Here is a 17,254-nt window from a genome sequence, read left to right as displayed (position 1 = left end):
TAAGAACTAAATGTCTCTGCACTGAAGAATTCATGCCTTTTTGAAATTCTCCACCACTTCCCCCATACACATGTAGCTGGTAAACATCTTAGGATGGAAAATAGGTTCATTCTAATCAGGAAAAATTTGTATTATTGATGAATAATGTCTGCCCTGGGTACAGTGCCTCTTCCTTAATTTTTTTATTTTTTGCCTATCTCTGTTACCTCATACTGCCAAATGTCTTTTAGGTGTGTGTTCTCTTTAGTCAAAACTCTAGTGAGAAGATTAGAAATGCTAGATTTATGATCCAGCTATCCAGTGTAAACACTTCACGTTGTATATTGAAGCAGTACCCTGAACCCCGTAAATGCATCAATGTACAAAGTTATGATTTAATAAAAACAATTTTAAAAAAAAAAGATCCAGCCATATTAATGACCTCTGCATGATCCTTAGCTCCTGAAGATCAGTGAATTAACCAGCACTTTAGGATTGCCTGGAAGATCCTAGAGACTTATCTGAGGAGTATTTCCTGGCCCCTAGCCTTGACTGACACCTGCTACCCAAGCCCAATATTTTCTCCAGCCTCCTTCCTCATTAGGACTTTCCTGCCTTTATCACTTAGAGCAAAAGCTCCCATCTTGGGCCACGGTAAATAACAGAGTCTGGATACACCAGAGGGAAAATTGCTTGAGTAGTCAACCTGCGCTTAACCAATCCTAAAGTTTCCTGCATGTGTCTATTTAATAATTTAACATTATTCCATCTATGTGGGGAAAAAAACTGACTTCACTACTTTACTTTCCTATACATTTTATATAACTTGCCCCATCTTTGTGTCGCTGTTCAATGCCCATATGTCCATATTGCTTGTGCTGCATCATCTGGACCAATGTAGGGTCCCCTACTTGGAATATAGTCCAGCCAAATCTTTCAAAGGCATTTACCTACAGGAATCTGATGCAGGATAGCCCTGACTTGTTTCTTGTGATTCATAATGTATCATTTCTAGACTTTAACTTTTTCTAGGTCCTAACTAGAACTATTTTGAAAGGTTTCTGTCTTCAGAAGTAAAATTACTTTGTGATTTAAGTAGACTAAATTGACCACCACTTGATATTTTTTGGTAAAGAACTCAGAACTTTTTTCATCCACATTCAAGAATGACATCTTCTACCTTCTCTTAAAAAAAAAAAAACAGATTTAATACCATCTGGTTTGTTATATCAAATTGTTGCTGCAGTATTCAACTCCAAAGAAATATAATAGACTCAGAAAACAGACATGTGAAAAAATGCTTTTATATGTATAGTCTCTGCTTCTGTCACTGTAATGAAATTCTGGTGCATATCTTTTTAATTTTAAGTCTAAGAATTCATGTATGTCTAATTAATTGTGCAAGGTAGATTTGACTCATCAAAATGCTATTAGGAAGGAATAGGTTTAGTATATCATTGAATTGTCCAACTATATGGAGTTCAGTAGATATCAAAGAGGCTTTCAGCAAAATGATTTGCAAAGACAAGTCTTACATCATTTGAATTGCTGATGTCTAGGGAATATTATTTATATACCCTTGATTCTCAATCCTTCTAATAAGCCGTAATAATCGACCATTTTTTCATCAATAAAAACGTAAGAGGCATTCACAGAAAGCCCTAACCCAAAAAAGCATGAGACTCCATTTCAAAATGATCTGATTGATTCCTTATAAAGTTACTAATAGAGACAGATTCCTGTTACTTTGGGAACTTAGGGGAAATGTTTCAACATTAGCATTTTCCATGTTCTAATCATTTTGTCAGCCCTATCACAAGGCACATCCCACATCCAACAAATTGAGTTACTGGAGGAGACTGTGGCTACCACTTTTAATACAACGAACACTATAAGTAAGCAAACCATATACAATGCATATTTTCGCTGCCTGACCACCAGCTGCAACAGCTTTTTGAATAGTCATCGTTATTCAGCCAGCCAGCATACTCATCTTCTTGTCTTTACACATTACTCTTTCTAGTACAGGTACAATTCACCTATAAGAATTTTTTTAAAAAAAAGAATCTGAGGTCTTCTCAGATTGCATCATTCCCCTGAGACCCTTTTAGACCTTCTGACTCCAGTCTCAAGTTAGTGATAACTTGCAGTGTTAGGCTTATCACTTTGAGCATGAACAAGCCTTCCAAGCCTAGCATCGTGCTTGCCATTTATCTAAAGATTCTGTAGCAACTTGACACTTTTAGCACGCCTTTGAGCCAAGAACTCATAAATGCTGGAAAACAGTCATCTATATGTATCATTCTTTCTCAGAGATGACACTACTGGGAACGTCTTCAATACAACAGAGGGAAAAAGAATCAAGCAAAGTAGCCAGTGCTGTGCTGTCTCTTCTTCCTTATTAATCTTCCAAATGCCAAATGTTGCCTTAAGAGGGCAATTCTGAAAGCTAGGATATGAAGGAGCAGAGTGACCCATGTAGAGTGGACATTTAATAAATCTTACCTGATTAAATGAAGAGATGATAATAAGTCAGAGAGAAATAAGGTGCATTAGTTTCCTAGGTTACTGTAACTAAGTACCACAATTAGATCGCTTAAGACGTCAGAAATTTATTCTTTCAGAGTTCCAGAGGCCAGAAATCCAAAATCAAGATGTCAGCAGGGCCAGGCTTGCTCTGAGATTGGGTAGAACCTCGGCTTGCTGCTCCCTAGCTTCCCCTGGTAACTGCTGCATCTTTCTACCCTGACCTGCTGCTGTCTCTCTCCAGTCCTTTCCTCTGCCCTTCTGGGGTGCTGTCCCTGTAGGGCTGGGTCTTCACAGCACTTTCCCATTCCTACAGAGATACCAGTCATATTGGGTTTAACTTGCTTTCATCTGCAAAGACTCACTTCTAAATAAGGTCACATTCACAGCTGCTTAGGGCTTCGATTTATTCTGTGGGTGAAGACAACTCAACCCATAGCACAGGGGTGCAGAAATGGGTGCAGAATGGAAACTTGACTTAGGCCACTTCTGAAAATAATTCTTAATACTGACATGCTACCTGCAGTGATGCTTTCTAAGCCCACACATTTGGGTCGAGTCTCTGAAGTGCTTCTTTTGTCATCCTTATTTCATTGCTTTCTACTTTTTATTTAATTTTCCCACTTTGTATTGGCAATGTTTTCTAATCATCAGAATCAGTGGTCATTAGTTGCCAACTCCTTAAATTTTCTTCAGTTTATGAATCTTCTGACCACCCATAAGAATGCACTCTTTTTTGGTTCTCCAAAGCAAAGGGGTTATCAAATTACTAAAGTACAAGATAAAAAAAACATACCCATATATTTACTTCCATTAAAAATTATCTGATCTATCCTAAGATATTTTCTACTAATCCTAAACCTGGTGCTAATGATACATAGTCTATATAAAAATGTATCATCTAGGTCACTACCAAATCTACATCCTTTACTTTGGCCTTTCTCCTAAATTTTGGCACATACCTTTATAACCAACTGGATGTTCCAAAACTGCTCCTTGAGGAAATTTAGTTGATATCCTAGCATGCCCTAAGTCAGACTTGCTATCTGTACTTTAATCTCATTTCTCTTTTCCCAGGTGATAGAATTCCACTGGTGACAATCATTTTCTTCTAAACAAAGCAAACCAGAAAGTATAAAGTCATTTTGGACTCCTTGGTCCTCAACATTCCATTAACCTCCAGTATAGTACCCGCTTCCTTCACAGTCACACAAATTAGAAACTATGGATGGTGATAGATGTTAATTAATTTGATAGAAGTAATCATTACACATGTATACATATATAAAACCATGTTGTATACCTTGAATATACAGAGGGTGCTAAAATATGTATACATATCTTAAGAAAGGAAAAAATTTGCATTAAAATTTTAATACTCAATATATACCAATAACAAAAGATAGATACAAGTCACATTCCGCACCTCTTGTTATTACAGAAGTCTTTCTGTAACACTCAGAAGTCTTGAGTGTTACAAATTTAATAGGTTTTTTTTTTCCTTTCTTAAAATGTGTATATATTTTCTGGCTCCTCTGGAACAATTTTTATTTGTCAATTATACCTCAATCTAGAAGAAAAGAATACATTACATTAGTCTCTAAAACATGTCAGTCTATCACTAAGTCTTTTTTTTCCCCTTTTGTTCATCTGCTTTATTATGGCCTGTGCCTCCTTCAATAGGTTATTGTGATTATATAGATATTTGTCCTACTCCACTACCATAAGCTTTTTGGTAATGGAAATTATCACTGGAATTATCTATGGGACATAGATCAGATTCTTGCACGTAGATTATTAACTGAGAAGTACATCATGAGGGAAATAAAACAGCTTTAGATACTATAAGTTATCATTTTAATACCAAAGTCCAGTTTATAAGAGTGATATTGTGCTCCTTAGCACCCTCCCCTCTATACTACCACCCCAACCATCCTTTAAATATAATAATTCTGCTCACAAAGCCTTCCTATGCTTCCCCAACCATCACTGAAGAAGTGTCTGTCGAGAGATCGTGAACGGTTGAACAGTCCTGTCACTGCTCTTCTGCCATTAAGTAATGAAAGCAGCTGCTGAAATCCACTATTTGGCTGACCAATTATTGCTCTATTAACCAGAACAATATTATCTTTATAAAGCTATAAGTTAGTTCAATGGCCTTGAGAAAACTGTCACACATTAGATCAGCAATGTCTGAGTCTTTGACAGACTTTGAAAAGGATCCATTACCAGGCTCAACCTTAAAGCAGCACAGAGGCAGCCAGAAATGACAATTTGGGTAGAATTGTCCCGTATCTTTACCTTGTACCTATATCTTTTCAGTTGCTCTTGATGTGTCTCTGGATATCTGAGTATATTCTACACTATAAATATTGAGCATTTCTGACAAGTATGTCCGAGATGCCATGTCTCTGGTCTATTCTCTAATCTCTTTCTTACCAAGCAATCTAGTTAAAAAAGAGGGCTAAATGGAGTACATGGGCATCAATTTGATAAAAAACAAGTATGCTAGGGCTCGCTTCGGCAGCACATCTACTAAAATTGGAACAATACAGAGACTAGCATGGCCCCTGCACAAGGATGACATGCAAATTCGTGAAGCGTTCCATATTTTTAAAATTAAAAAAAAGTATGCTTGTCAGACAAACAAAAGAATGAAATATTTTCACAAAACATGCTGCCAATAACAGCCTGTGTTTGCTTGCTTTCCTTACCATTTTAAAGGTCAACTAATCTGTTTCTCTATGTAAGAGGCAAAGCAATATACTACTTACCTAAGACCAGTAATGACATTTCAATACAAATTTTGAGCTTTTAAAGGATCTTTGCATGTTTATTTTATTTCACCATCAAAACTGTTGTATCAGTCAGTTAAATCAGGACTTCAGATCTACTACAAATATTACAGAAATAAGGGATAAATTGAAGTTTATGCAAACATGATAGGAGCTGGGCAAATTCAAGTCTAGAAAGGGAAAATAAGAGGATTTTAAAAAGTCACTAACAGGGGCGGCACCTGTGGCTCACCAGCCCCATATACCAGAGGTGGCGGGTTCAAACCCGGCCCTAGCCAAAAACTGCAAAAAAAAAAAAAGTCATTAACTATGGAGTGCTAGCTGTAATGGACAGGAGAAACGTGAGGGAAATGCACAACCTGCAGATTCTATGGAGTCCCCACCTTCTAGGAAACTTCTACTCTGCCTTCCTCTGGAAATTATCAGTTCTGGGGCCCTGGAACCCGTGTGGGTTGGGAGGCTTAGGGCCACTGTTGATCAGCAGCAGCAGCACCAGGAGAAGGAGCTGGACACAAAGCAGGAAAGGAGTGACGACATCCTGAGACCCACCAACACGTCTGTGTTGGCCCATCGCTGTGTTTGCCTCCCTGACCCTTCTCAGGTGGCTCTGCTTCATTCCCATCTGCTTGTTCTCACGTGAGTTCCTCTTTTGACTCACAATAACTCAGAACCACACAGGAAAGGTGATTCAGGTAAAGGTAGGTCCTGGCCATGGCCAGAACCAGCAATGCCAAGTTGACACCACTGTGCTAGGATGTCATACATGAGATTTCATTAAGCCCAATCTAAAGATGAGAAAATTAAGATATGGCTTAAGGTGGTTCAGCTAATAAATGATAAATTCAGGCAAATGATCTGAGAAAATTCGCCATGAAAAGAAGAAATCTAAGTGGCTGATAACTATATTTTATATCAATTATCAATAAACTGTAAGAATTAGATTTCATTTGGCACCCAAAGTAGAAAAGATTAAAAATTCTAACATTACTGACACCGTCCTTATAAATTTAATTAAAACCAAGTTGCTGGAATTTTAATAAGGGCATAAGTCATGAAAAGGCAGAATTAGGTATTAATCAGCTCTTTCACCATAGCCCATGCCCTTAAAACTGTTTCCTGCTTAAGAGTCAGGTAGCCTTTGGTCACAAAGTCCTATAACTTCCCTTAGTCAGTCCTATAGATAAAATCTTCAGTGTGAAACTTAAGAGTATTTTCTGAGATACTTTCCATGCTGTGCATTCCAATGGGTGTGCAGACACCGGTTGGTCCTGTGACCCCTGCCAAGGAACTGACTCAAAACAAGAATGCAATTTCTATATCCCTAATAATTTCTTCCCCCCAACCTAACTAATCAGTTACTCCCTAGCTTCCTGCCCACTAAAATCCCCTTAAAAACTCCAGCCAAGAACTCTTCAGGGAAGCACATTCTAGGGCAGTGGTTCTCAACCTTCCTAATGCCGCGGCCCTTTAACACAGTTCCTGTGGGTCATGACAAGAGAACTGCTGTTCTAGGGGCTCTTCCATCTCCTGGTTTGACCACCCAGTGATGATGAAACTTTGTCTACAGCAACTCCTGCTATTTCAGAGCATGGCCTGTTCCTGCACAGCAAGAAAGTGAACCAGTGGTCTTATCACAGCACCAAGTGTTGGGGAGGGTGGGGGAGAGGGAAACCATCAAGGACTGATGTCAGAAATATAAATAGGAACAATTGCTTTGGAAATCTAGTTTGGCGTAATCTAGAAAAAACACAGACACCCTAATCTATGACCCAGAAATCTCCCTCTCTCCTATGTCCTAGAAAATATTCTCATAAGTATAAAGTACCCCAGAGAAACATGTGTGCGCCAAATATACATATACTAAAAAATGTTCACAGATTTAACTTAAAATTGGAATCTAACCACATGTAAAAAAGATATAGACAAATGAATAGGTAAATAAATTTTGATATAGTCATATGATAGAATACTGCACAGCAAGGAAAAGCTAGCTTTCCCCACACAAGAAATGAATTAATCTTATAAATTTAATAAAATAGTAATTATACGTGTAACGGGTTAAGTTTTCCAATCAAGACAGAGAAATTCTCCTGACATTGATCTTTAAAAAGAACTAGGAACAGAATATCTACAAAAGACATACAAAAAAGAAATATATAATGATATACCAGGCAAAGAGAAAATTTTAAAAAGTTGTAAGTACAATATATGGCAAAATGAAATACAAGGCCAAAAGCCTTCTAAGTGAGCCAAAATAAATATTCATAAAGGGAAAAATAGATTAAGAAAATATAGGTATCTATGCAATTAAAAACAAAAGCCTCTTCTGCTTTTGGTCTCAAGGTTCTCTTCGAGTAAGCAGGGACTACAGAGCACAGAAACTAGGGCTGCCTCATCTTTCTCTTGCTTTCTATGACCTTGTTTTTAGTGTAAATGGCTGACTAATACAAGAAAGTAACATGAATAAGAGAGGATATGATAGTGTTCCTGGGTCATTTATGTTTCTTATAAAACTGCTGCCTTCTTTCTGCATTTAGAGAATCATCGATGCAAACAGACAGCATGACCCTATGGCTGCCAGCAGCCCTACTTACTCAGCTAGGAAGGTAGCATGCTCACCCTGCATTTGCTTTCATCTCACTGAACTCCCAACTTCGTGGGCCTACTAGCCCTCTGCCCACAAGGCACACTAAAATACTCTGTGCAAACAAAATGGCAAAGAACAGTAAACACGCATATTCCATGGTTCTTCTCTGGTCATACGCACATCCATTGTACCACAAACTTCATTTGCAAAACTTAAGTTCAGTGTCAAAATTTTAAAGAATTCCCAGATGACAACAGCAGAGCGTTAAACTAAGCACAAGTCTCTTCTGAGTGTGAAGTCTCAGTTAACTGCACACATCACACATCCATGAACTGCCAAGATAACATCCCATGACATATTTTCATGAAGGAATGCATGATAGAGTCTCACAGAAAGGAAAACAAGAAAAAAAGCCAAATTAATACAGTAATTAGATACTTGCATCTATCAAGTAAAAAACTTATTTTTTCAATGACAATACTTTGGGGGTAATGATTAGACTACTCTAGTGGATTATTTCTACATTTCTGATAAGATTCTTAGCAGGATTCGTATTCTTTAACATAGGAATTCCACCTATGCTTATCTAAGGAAATATTTAAAAACTGCAAGCACAGGTTCATCACAGCATTATTTCTTCAGAAGGAAGAAGTGAAAACAAATTTAATGCTCAAGAGTGGTCAACTAATTAGAAAATATTTACTATTTCTAGGCTGCCATACAAACGCATGTGTATGAAACATATTTGGGGTCATGGAAAATGACTCACACTATTTGATGGAAGAGTAGAAAATCATATACACATGATGTCATATCTGTATGAGTAGATACCCACTCACACATTTTAAAAGATTGGAAGGAATTCATCGAAACATTAATAGCACTGATCTTGGTAGTGGGATTACAGGTGATTTAGCTTCCTTATATATTTTCCTGTACTCCTTTCCTTTTACCATCTTTGATTTCTTTTGAAAATTAAAAATGTGTATATATGAAACATGAATCAGACAAAAGGGTTCAAATTAATTCTAAGCATTTTAGGGCTTCATTGATATTGTAGAATGCATTCATCTGTGTCTGGTACACATTTTTCATAATTTGTTTTTCTCTTCATCCCTTCAATTGCTTCGTGAAATCAATTGCTTTTAGCTCATGCTATTGAGACTGAAAGACAGAGATGGAATAGTGTGAAGGTAATGATGATTATATTGATGACCAAAAAAAAAAAAAAAAGTGTCAGACACTCCAATGGATTCTATCATTGATATTTTTTACTTACATATAAAACTGAAGTTTCAATTGATGCTTGAGGCCCAACACTTCTGACCCTACCTCTCAGCGAGATAAATTCTGGGACAAATGATATAATTAGGTACTTGAAATACTATAGAAATGGCCTCAAGGATGCTAATGCTGGTGTTGTATAAAATTTTTTTCCTAGTCATAATCCATATTTTCATAGAATTTTAAATAGTATTTATTCTTATACATTGCCTAGTTTTGCTTCAGTTCTAACCTTAGGAAGACAAATATATGACCACAAATTGATCAATACTTGACTATTCGTGACAAAGACACACACACTCCTGTTAATAGAAATCCAAAGTGGTCATTTCTAACTCTATACTTAACAGAAAAAGCAACAAATCTAATTTCTCAATTTATTCAAATCCACATGAGCAACTGCCCACAGAAAAATAGTTTGTAAATTACTTTGTAAAGAGCTTTAGGCTGTATTGAACCTCTGAATAAACAGAAAATGCATTATCTCTTATTTCCTAAATAGGTAAACATTTTAAGGAAGAAGATTTACACTGAAAATATTTAGGTCAAGATGACCTGTCCTTTCTGTGATGATTCAAGTTGGAGGAAGTCTAAATTCCTGCACCACAAAATCTGCCTGCATTGCCTCCCCGCTAGCTGTGCAGGGAGCCACCATTAACCTGAGGTGCTCAAGGTTGGAGGTAGCCTTGAAAATCATTGATTCCTTTGGCTCCCACATGAGTCCATTTATGCTGTCACTTTAGTGGTTCTCTGTGAAATAAGTAAAATAGGGGAAAATAATTTGAGTGTTTCAAGTTAATTTATTTTGAAGTCCTATCCTTTAATCTAAGAAAATATCCTTTTAACTTTTTTGGTATTAAAATATCTTCTTTCATAAAAAGATAATAAAAAAAAATAGATGGCTTTCTTTTTTTCTTTTTGAAGTTCTTACTGAGAAAATTGACAACTTGACATTGTTTTTCCTTGAAAATTGGCTGCCCCTGAAGATCTAAAGTCTGAAATCGGGTAAACATAGAAAGCTTCTTTTCTGCATAAGTTTGAAGCAGCTGATGAGCCACGTGGACCAGTGGGATGCAATGGGCAGTGAGCAGCTCTGGAGGAACTAGGACAGGACTGAAAATCCAAGTGCTCTTAGAGAAATTGCTTGACCTAGCTGAGCAATTTGTGTCTTTGCTTGTACCTGCTGAACTAATGTTACCATTGTCTCAGGTTTCTGTGAAAATTACAACGTAAGTGAGTAGTTAGTTATCTTTTGAATTTCTCAATGGAAATATCACCTTCTCAAAAAGGTCTTACTGATTCCATCCAATCTAATGTGCACTCTCCTCTCACCCTACCCACTGGCCATTCTCCATCTCACATCAGGTCACTTATCACTCTGGATTTGTTTCATTCCTTTGCCTATTGATTGTTATTGTCCACTGCCAATTTCCCAAGATCATAAGAGCCGGCACTTCATCTCCCTCTTCCTACTGATTCCCCTGCAACTAAAACACTGGCCAAAACATGTCAGCACTCAATACCTATTCATTGAATATGAATAAATACACAGTGATTGACACACAAAAAAGACTCAGTGATTATTAGTTCCCTTCCTTCTGATTGAGAGGAAAATCTGTCTCCCTAAAATGTTGTATTGTTCCTTATCCTCTAAACTCATCCCAAACATAGACACTGTCTCTCTTTCCACACATATAGTCCCTGGTAGGAAGTAATTCTTTAGGTAACTGACATTTGATAAGGTCATCTTTATTTCAAAGATGGCTACCGTTAAGAAAGATTACGTGATGGCAACCTCAAATTGGCCTGAGGATGCAGATTTAGTTTACTAAAGAAAGAGAATGCCTAATTATGAGGAGTCACACAAATTGCCAAGGAAATATCATTTGAAGATTTCCTTCTTAAAACTATGTATAGTACCTGAAAATTGTTTGTATTAATTTGCATTTCAATCAGTATTGAAAAATCTCACCAGGCAGTGGCCTTTAGCTAAATTGTCTTATTCTGCTAAAAGCTAACATTAACAAAATGTTAAATTTATCACAAACATTCTAAATGCTGGTATTAGAAAAGCAAAGAAAGGGAAGCAAGGAAGAGAGGAAGGGAGGGAGAGAAGGAGCCCCACTGAGCAATACGCAAAATTACAATTAAGAAAAGCAAGGGCCCAGGGTCAGTCTCTAGGAACCAAGGCTTCAAGGAAGGCTCTTAACTGCCAGAAATCCCCCTTCCTGAGGTGGCTGAGGCACCAGCCGAATAGAGAATTATTTTCCAATCATAATGCAAATATACATGTCTGGAACAAGGTTATAAGAGGCTGAGTCAGACAATCTCTGTCTTAAACTTGACTGTCACCCATCACTCCAAGTACCTAGTTAATCGATGCCTTGTATTCCAGGGACTGACAGCCATTGAAACACAACTTGCCAAAGCTCCAACTCATTTCCCTGGGCAGGAAGAGTGTCCAGTGTAGCTGTGGGAAGCAGTGGGGAAAGAGGCCGGTGGCACTGGTGGAAATACAATCCTAGGATGTGTGACATGCCTCTGCCTGTTCAGCACAGTGCTAGATGCCATCAAAGATACCCAGATGTCCAGTTAGTGGTCTGCTACGTAAAAAGCTTGAAAATCATTATTTCCATCCTTATCACAAAAAAATATGAAAAAATTGATTTTCAGGAACTTTTAATGGACCTATGCTAGAACTGGGGTCACAGGCGTCTAAGCAGATTCAGAGAGACACAACTGACATCTTCTCACCTACAGAAGAGGCCCTGGGGCTATAAACACTTACATGGTAATTTTGATGCATTTCTGGAGGATAAGTACAGATTAGCTTGAAAATGAGAAAACCCTAGCCTCAAGGGGCCCTCTTGTGGGCTTTACCTGTAGAAACCCTACGAGGTTCTTAGGGTCAAGAGTCATGAAAAATCAACCTCCTGGCCATGGCGAGAGGGGAGGAAAAGTAATCACTGTGAAATATACCCAGAATATGCTACATAATAAGACCTACTCTCCATGGGAGCTGTGTACATTTTTCCCCACTGCAACCCCCTCTAGACTTCATCTCAGTCAAGACGAGAGGTGCTAAGAAAAGTTTCAAAAAGCCACAGTCTAGTGAGACATGCCCACTAAAAGCCTGAGATTTAATCATAACATTATGTATCAAATGCCTTTCCCCCATAATTTACCACCATACCACCAGGGCTCCCATAAAATAACAGCAGATTCAGCTGAAAGACGTGCAAGAGTCTATTAATGGAGGAATTTTTAGAGAAACACAAGACATCAGGTGAATTAAAACAAAGACACTGGAGAAACGGAAGCCTCTGTTACCTACGGCTACAGCAAACATTAAACACAGTTCAGTTACCATCCAGATTAACACAAAACTTCACAAAAGTCTACTTACCTCAGTTCCTATTGCCCAATACATCATGCCCAACTTTCAACAAGAAAATTACAAGTTATGCTAAAAAGCACGAAAAAGCAGTCTGAAGACATGATGCAAACAGCAGAATGAGACCCAGATGTTACACCGATGTTGGTACTATCAGGCCTAGAACTTTAAACAATTATGACTAATATGTTTAGGTCTGTAAGGGGGAAAGTAGGCATCGTGCAGGAACAGAAAGACTAGATAAGCCCAGGGATGAAAAATCCGAGAAAAAAATCAAAAGGAAACATTGGAAAATCAAAAACACTGTACCAGAAATTGGAGAACACCGTGGATGGGCTCATCAGTAAGCTGGACGTGGTCAAAACATGTCAGCTCAAAGATAGGCCAATAGAAACTTCCAAAACTGAGAAGAAGAGAAAAAGACAATGAGAAAAGAAAATAGAACACAACATCTAAGAACTAAGATAATTTCAAAAGGTATGACACATGTAATTGAAACACCAGAAGGAAAAGAAAAAGAAAACAGAGCAGGAAAAACATCTGTCGTAATAATGGCTGAGACTGTCCAAAGGTAATGACACCAAACCGCAGATTCAGGAAGCTCAGAGAACTCCAAGCAGGATAGATACCAAAAAAATCTATACCTTGTAATATTATATTCCAACTGCAGAAAACCAAACACTCCGAGAAAATCTTGAAGGAAGCCGGCAGGGAATGGAGTAAAAGAAAAATATCTTACCTACAAAGAAACAAGGATCAGAATCTCAGAGGACTTCTCAGCAGGCCCCCAGTAAAGTAAGGAGAGAATGTTATAAACTGTTTAGTGTTAAAAGGAAAAAAACACCAGTCTAGAACTCTTTATCCTGCAAAATTATCTTTCATAAGTAAAGGAGAAATAAAGACCAGGAACCATAAGCAGACGATACTGCCCTTTGTATTGAAGTGCCTGCTAACTCCACTCATACGCCAAAGAAAACCACCAAGGGACTACAAGCTTGTCCCAGTAACTTGGTCATTCTTACTGGAAACATCAGGCAGAGGATAAGACAGAGATTGGAACTTTATCAGGAAAACAGTCCCTAAAATAGAAATGTCAAATAATAAGATTGTTGGTGGAGTGGAAGGTTAATGCAGGGATGCAGACAAAGAGTGCTGGATAGTAACTATTCAACATGCAGCTAGCTGCTTTTAGTGCTAAACCTCACCTTTTTTTTTTTTTTCAGTTTTTTTGGCAGGGGCTGGGTTTGAACCCACCACCTCTGGTATATGGGGCCAGTGCCCTACCCCTTGAGCCACAGGCACCACCCTACCTCACCTCTTTTTGTGACCTCATGGTGTTTCTACCTAAAAGTAAGATCACTTCCTAAGCACCATGTGTGCCTTATACCTCTCCTTAAAGAATATAAAATCTATCGATATCCAGACCAATACATGCATAGTAATAAAACATATAGCAGTGGACACTCAAATGCTAAATTGTGAGCTACGGATATTAATAATCTTTCAATCAAGTCATTCAAGAAATATTTATTGGGCTTATGATGAACTGAATGTTTGTGTTCCCTAACATTCCTATGTTGAAACCTGACCCCCCAGTGTGGTGGTATCTGGAGGAGAGGCTTTGGAAGGTGATTAAAGTGAGATAAAGTCAGTAGGGTGAGTCCCCCATGATGGGATGAACAGGCCCATAATAAGAGAAAGAAAAAAAAATCTCTTTCCTTATCTCCACTAAGCACCCACTCACTCTGCGGAAAGGCCTTGTGTGGACGTAGGAGGTGGCCATCTGCAAGCCAAGGGGAGAGGCGTGGGCTGTACCTTGACCTGGGACTTCTCAGCCTCAAGAACTGGGAGAAAATAAATGTCTGTTGTTTAAGCCACCCAATCTACAGAATTCTGTTCTGGCAGCCGGAGCAGATGAAGACAGAGCTCCTGCTCTGAGTTAGACACTTATGTACTCTCAAAGAACATGCACTTAAGGGCTAGAAAGAAAAAGGCAATAAATACGTAGATAAAATTATACACTCATACAAGTTATGCACAGAATTAAAATTGAGTGATATGATTGATAAGAGATGACAAATAAATAGAGATGAGGTTTCCAGGGAAGGTCCGTTCTCATAGCCAGTATTTAAATTGAGATCTAAATAACAAGGAGGTAGCTGTGAAAGGATCAGAGGTAACATTTCAAATATAGAAAACAATTAGCAAAGGTTTGAAGTAGGCAGGTGGGCATGTAAGCCTGAATTTCAGAGTAAAGGATGGGGCTGTGGATTGGGGAAGCACATGGGTGTATTAAAGCCGAGGTCAGGCAGGACTGATCACGGAGACAGGCACAGGACCTGAGACATCCTTGATTTTCACAGTTAAGCAGCAGAGGTACCAGCAAAGGGAAATGAGAAGGAATAGCTAGTAAGGGGGAAAGAAAAGCCAATTTTAATTTTATTCAATAGTAGACTTTAAAGAAAAAGTATCTCCAAAATAACAAAATGGTTAGTGCTACTGAGAGAGGAGGAAGGAAGGAATGTCCAAGTGACTTTTGAATCTGGCGATGAGAAGGTCACAGGAGACCTTGCCAGGGGCAGTCTCTGTGGCGTGATGAGCCTGAGGAAGCAGAGATAGCGACTCAAGGAGTCTTGCTATGAAAGGGAGCCCAGCTCCAGGCAGGCTCTGAGGGGCATCCAGAGTAGAAACAAATGTCCATTTACATTTAGGAAGCCTCGTGGAGACCACTGTGCCTGAGCCAACCAGGGGAAGAACTGTGTGAGGAAAAGACAGAAGATCGGTGTGAGCGCAGCAGCCTGGCTCCCACCCCTCCTCCCGCTAGCCGTGGGCAGATGCTTCTTTTTTCTAAGATACTAAAGCAGCCCTATTCACGGGAGGAGAAGATGCAGGCCAACGTATTTGTTTCTTTATCTGTGTTATGGAGATAATAGCACTCCTCTCCTGAACACTAGGACATCTAAGCAAACACAATGTAAAATATGTACTCATGTTAGAATAGGTAGTCAGTTAGGTATGAGCAAAGAAGGAAGGAATGGAAACGTTAGTCAACTGGCTCGAACAAACTTGACCCAGAAAAAGAAAAGAAGAAGAAAAGAGCCATTAATTTCCCAGTGTTGCACAGGTACAAAGTGACCTTTCCACCATTCTATATGAGTAAGAACAGAATGAACACTGATCACCCAGACTTCTTTGATTTCAACAAATAAAAATGCAACCACTGGGGCTCAACACTTGAGCCTGCCTGCTCCCTTCCTTGGGAGTAAACTTGTGCTTCTGCACAGCCTTCCCTAAGCCTCTCAGCTTCCACGCAATAAGCTTGCTCAGTTGTATGGTCAGCCTAAAATTCCTTTCTGCGACATTAGCAAGATACTTTGGCCTGTGACACTAACAACCAAAGTTCCATTTGATTAAGAAAGCTTCATTATTCATGCTCCACTACTTGTATCTAGTCCTAATTCCTATATGAAGAAATTGGAAAAACATAGGAGATTCTAAGAACAGCTGCTTAAGAATCTAGAGGATGACCCATTTACCATTCAGTAGAAGCTTCTGCCCAGCTTTCCTTAGCTAAACAGACAACTTGGATCTCCAATGTGATTCCTTGCCTAAGCATGGTAACAGTAATAAGGGATTCATGTCTGTCATGTCTTGAGGTCTTGCACTCAGGGGAAGATTTCTTATGCTTCTATAGATTTGTAAAATCTATATTAGTCAGAGTCCTACACAGAAAGAGAACAAAAAGGATGTGGAGAATGACAGAGAGAGGGAGAAAGAGAGAGAGAGAGGAAGAATTGGCTCATGTGATTTTATAGGCTTACAAGTCCAAAATCTGCAAGTAGGCCAGTAGGCTGGACACCCAGGGAGAAGTCAATATTGCAGTTCAAGTCTTGAATTAAATCTGCTAGAAGAAATCCTTCTTCTTCCGAGGTGGTAAGTCTTTTTCAATTAAGGTCTTCAGCTGTTTGGATGAGACATATCTGCCCACATTATGGAGGATAATCTGCTTTACTCAAAGTCTACTAATTTAAATGTTAATCTTATCCAAAAATAAAAACCTTCACAGAGACATCTAAAATAATTTTTAACTAATTATCTGGTTACCATGGCCTAGCCAAGTTGACACACAAAATTAACCATCAGAAGTCCACCCCCCTTTCAACTTGGTACCCATACACATTTCCTTCAATCACACTTAATCCTCAAAAAGGGAATGTATCAAGGTCATACTTCCACATAACATGATACAGCAATTCTACATACTCCAGAAACATACTGTCCTTTTCTATAGAATAGGACCCAAAGTCCTTAGGTAATATGTTCCTATATGTGGCGGGACTGGCGAGGGAGCAGCAGGGAAGGAAAATTCTCACACTCAGTTATTTGCAGTGCAATAACCAATGAGGCCTGGGGAGGCAGGCAACTTCACATGCTTGGAAAGTGCCAAGGAAATGCTGCCCTGAACAAAAACCTCACAGGTATTTTACTGAACATGAAAAGTGTGTATGTGTAACACAGCACAGAACAAAAAGTTAATCATAAACAGAAAGAAACTCTAACCTCATTACTCAACATAAGGATAAGAGTCATTTTTCACCATGACAGTGAAGAACAAGAAAGTAATAGGAAAAAGCAAAAGAGAACATCTCAAGAACAATGTCATATAATCACAAGGTCAAAAAGTTACAA

The 17,254-nt window shown here is 38.6% G+C and overlaps 1 non-coding gene across 1 annotated transcript; it reads left to right on the top strand.

Annotated features, from left to right (window-relative positions):
- Positions 1–5,016: 5,016 nt before the first annotated feature.
- Positions 5,017–5,120, top strand: LOC111726051. The gene has a single exon (XR_002773944.1). It is a non-coding gene; the product is annotated as a U6 spliceosomal RNA (small nuclear RNA).
- The last annotated feature ends 12,134 nt before the right edge of the window (positions 5,121–17,254 follow it).

Source organism: Otolemur garnettii, unplaced genomic scaffold (genome assembly GCF_000181295.1).
Source record: "Otolemur garnettii isolate 467f Iridium unplaced genomic scaffold, OtoGar3 scaffold00052, whole genome shotgun sequence".
Lineage (NCBI taxonomy): Eukaryota > Metazoa > Chordata > Mammalia > Primates > Galagidae > Otolemur > Otolemur garnettii.
This window is presented reverse-complemented; position numbering and strand designations above follow the sequence as displayed.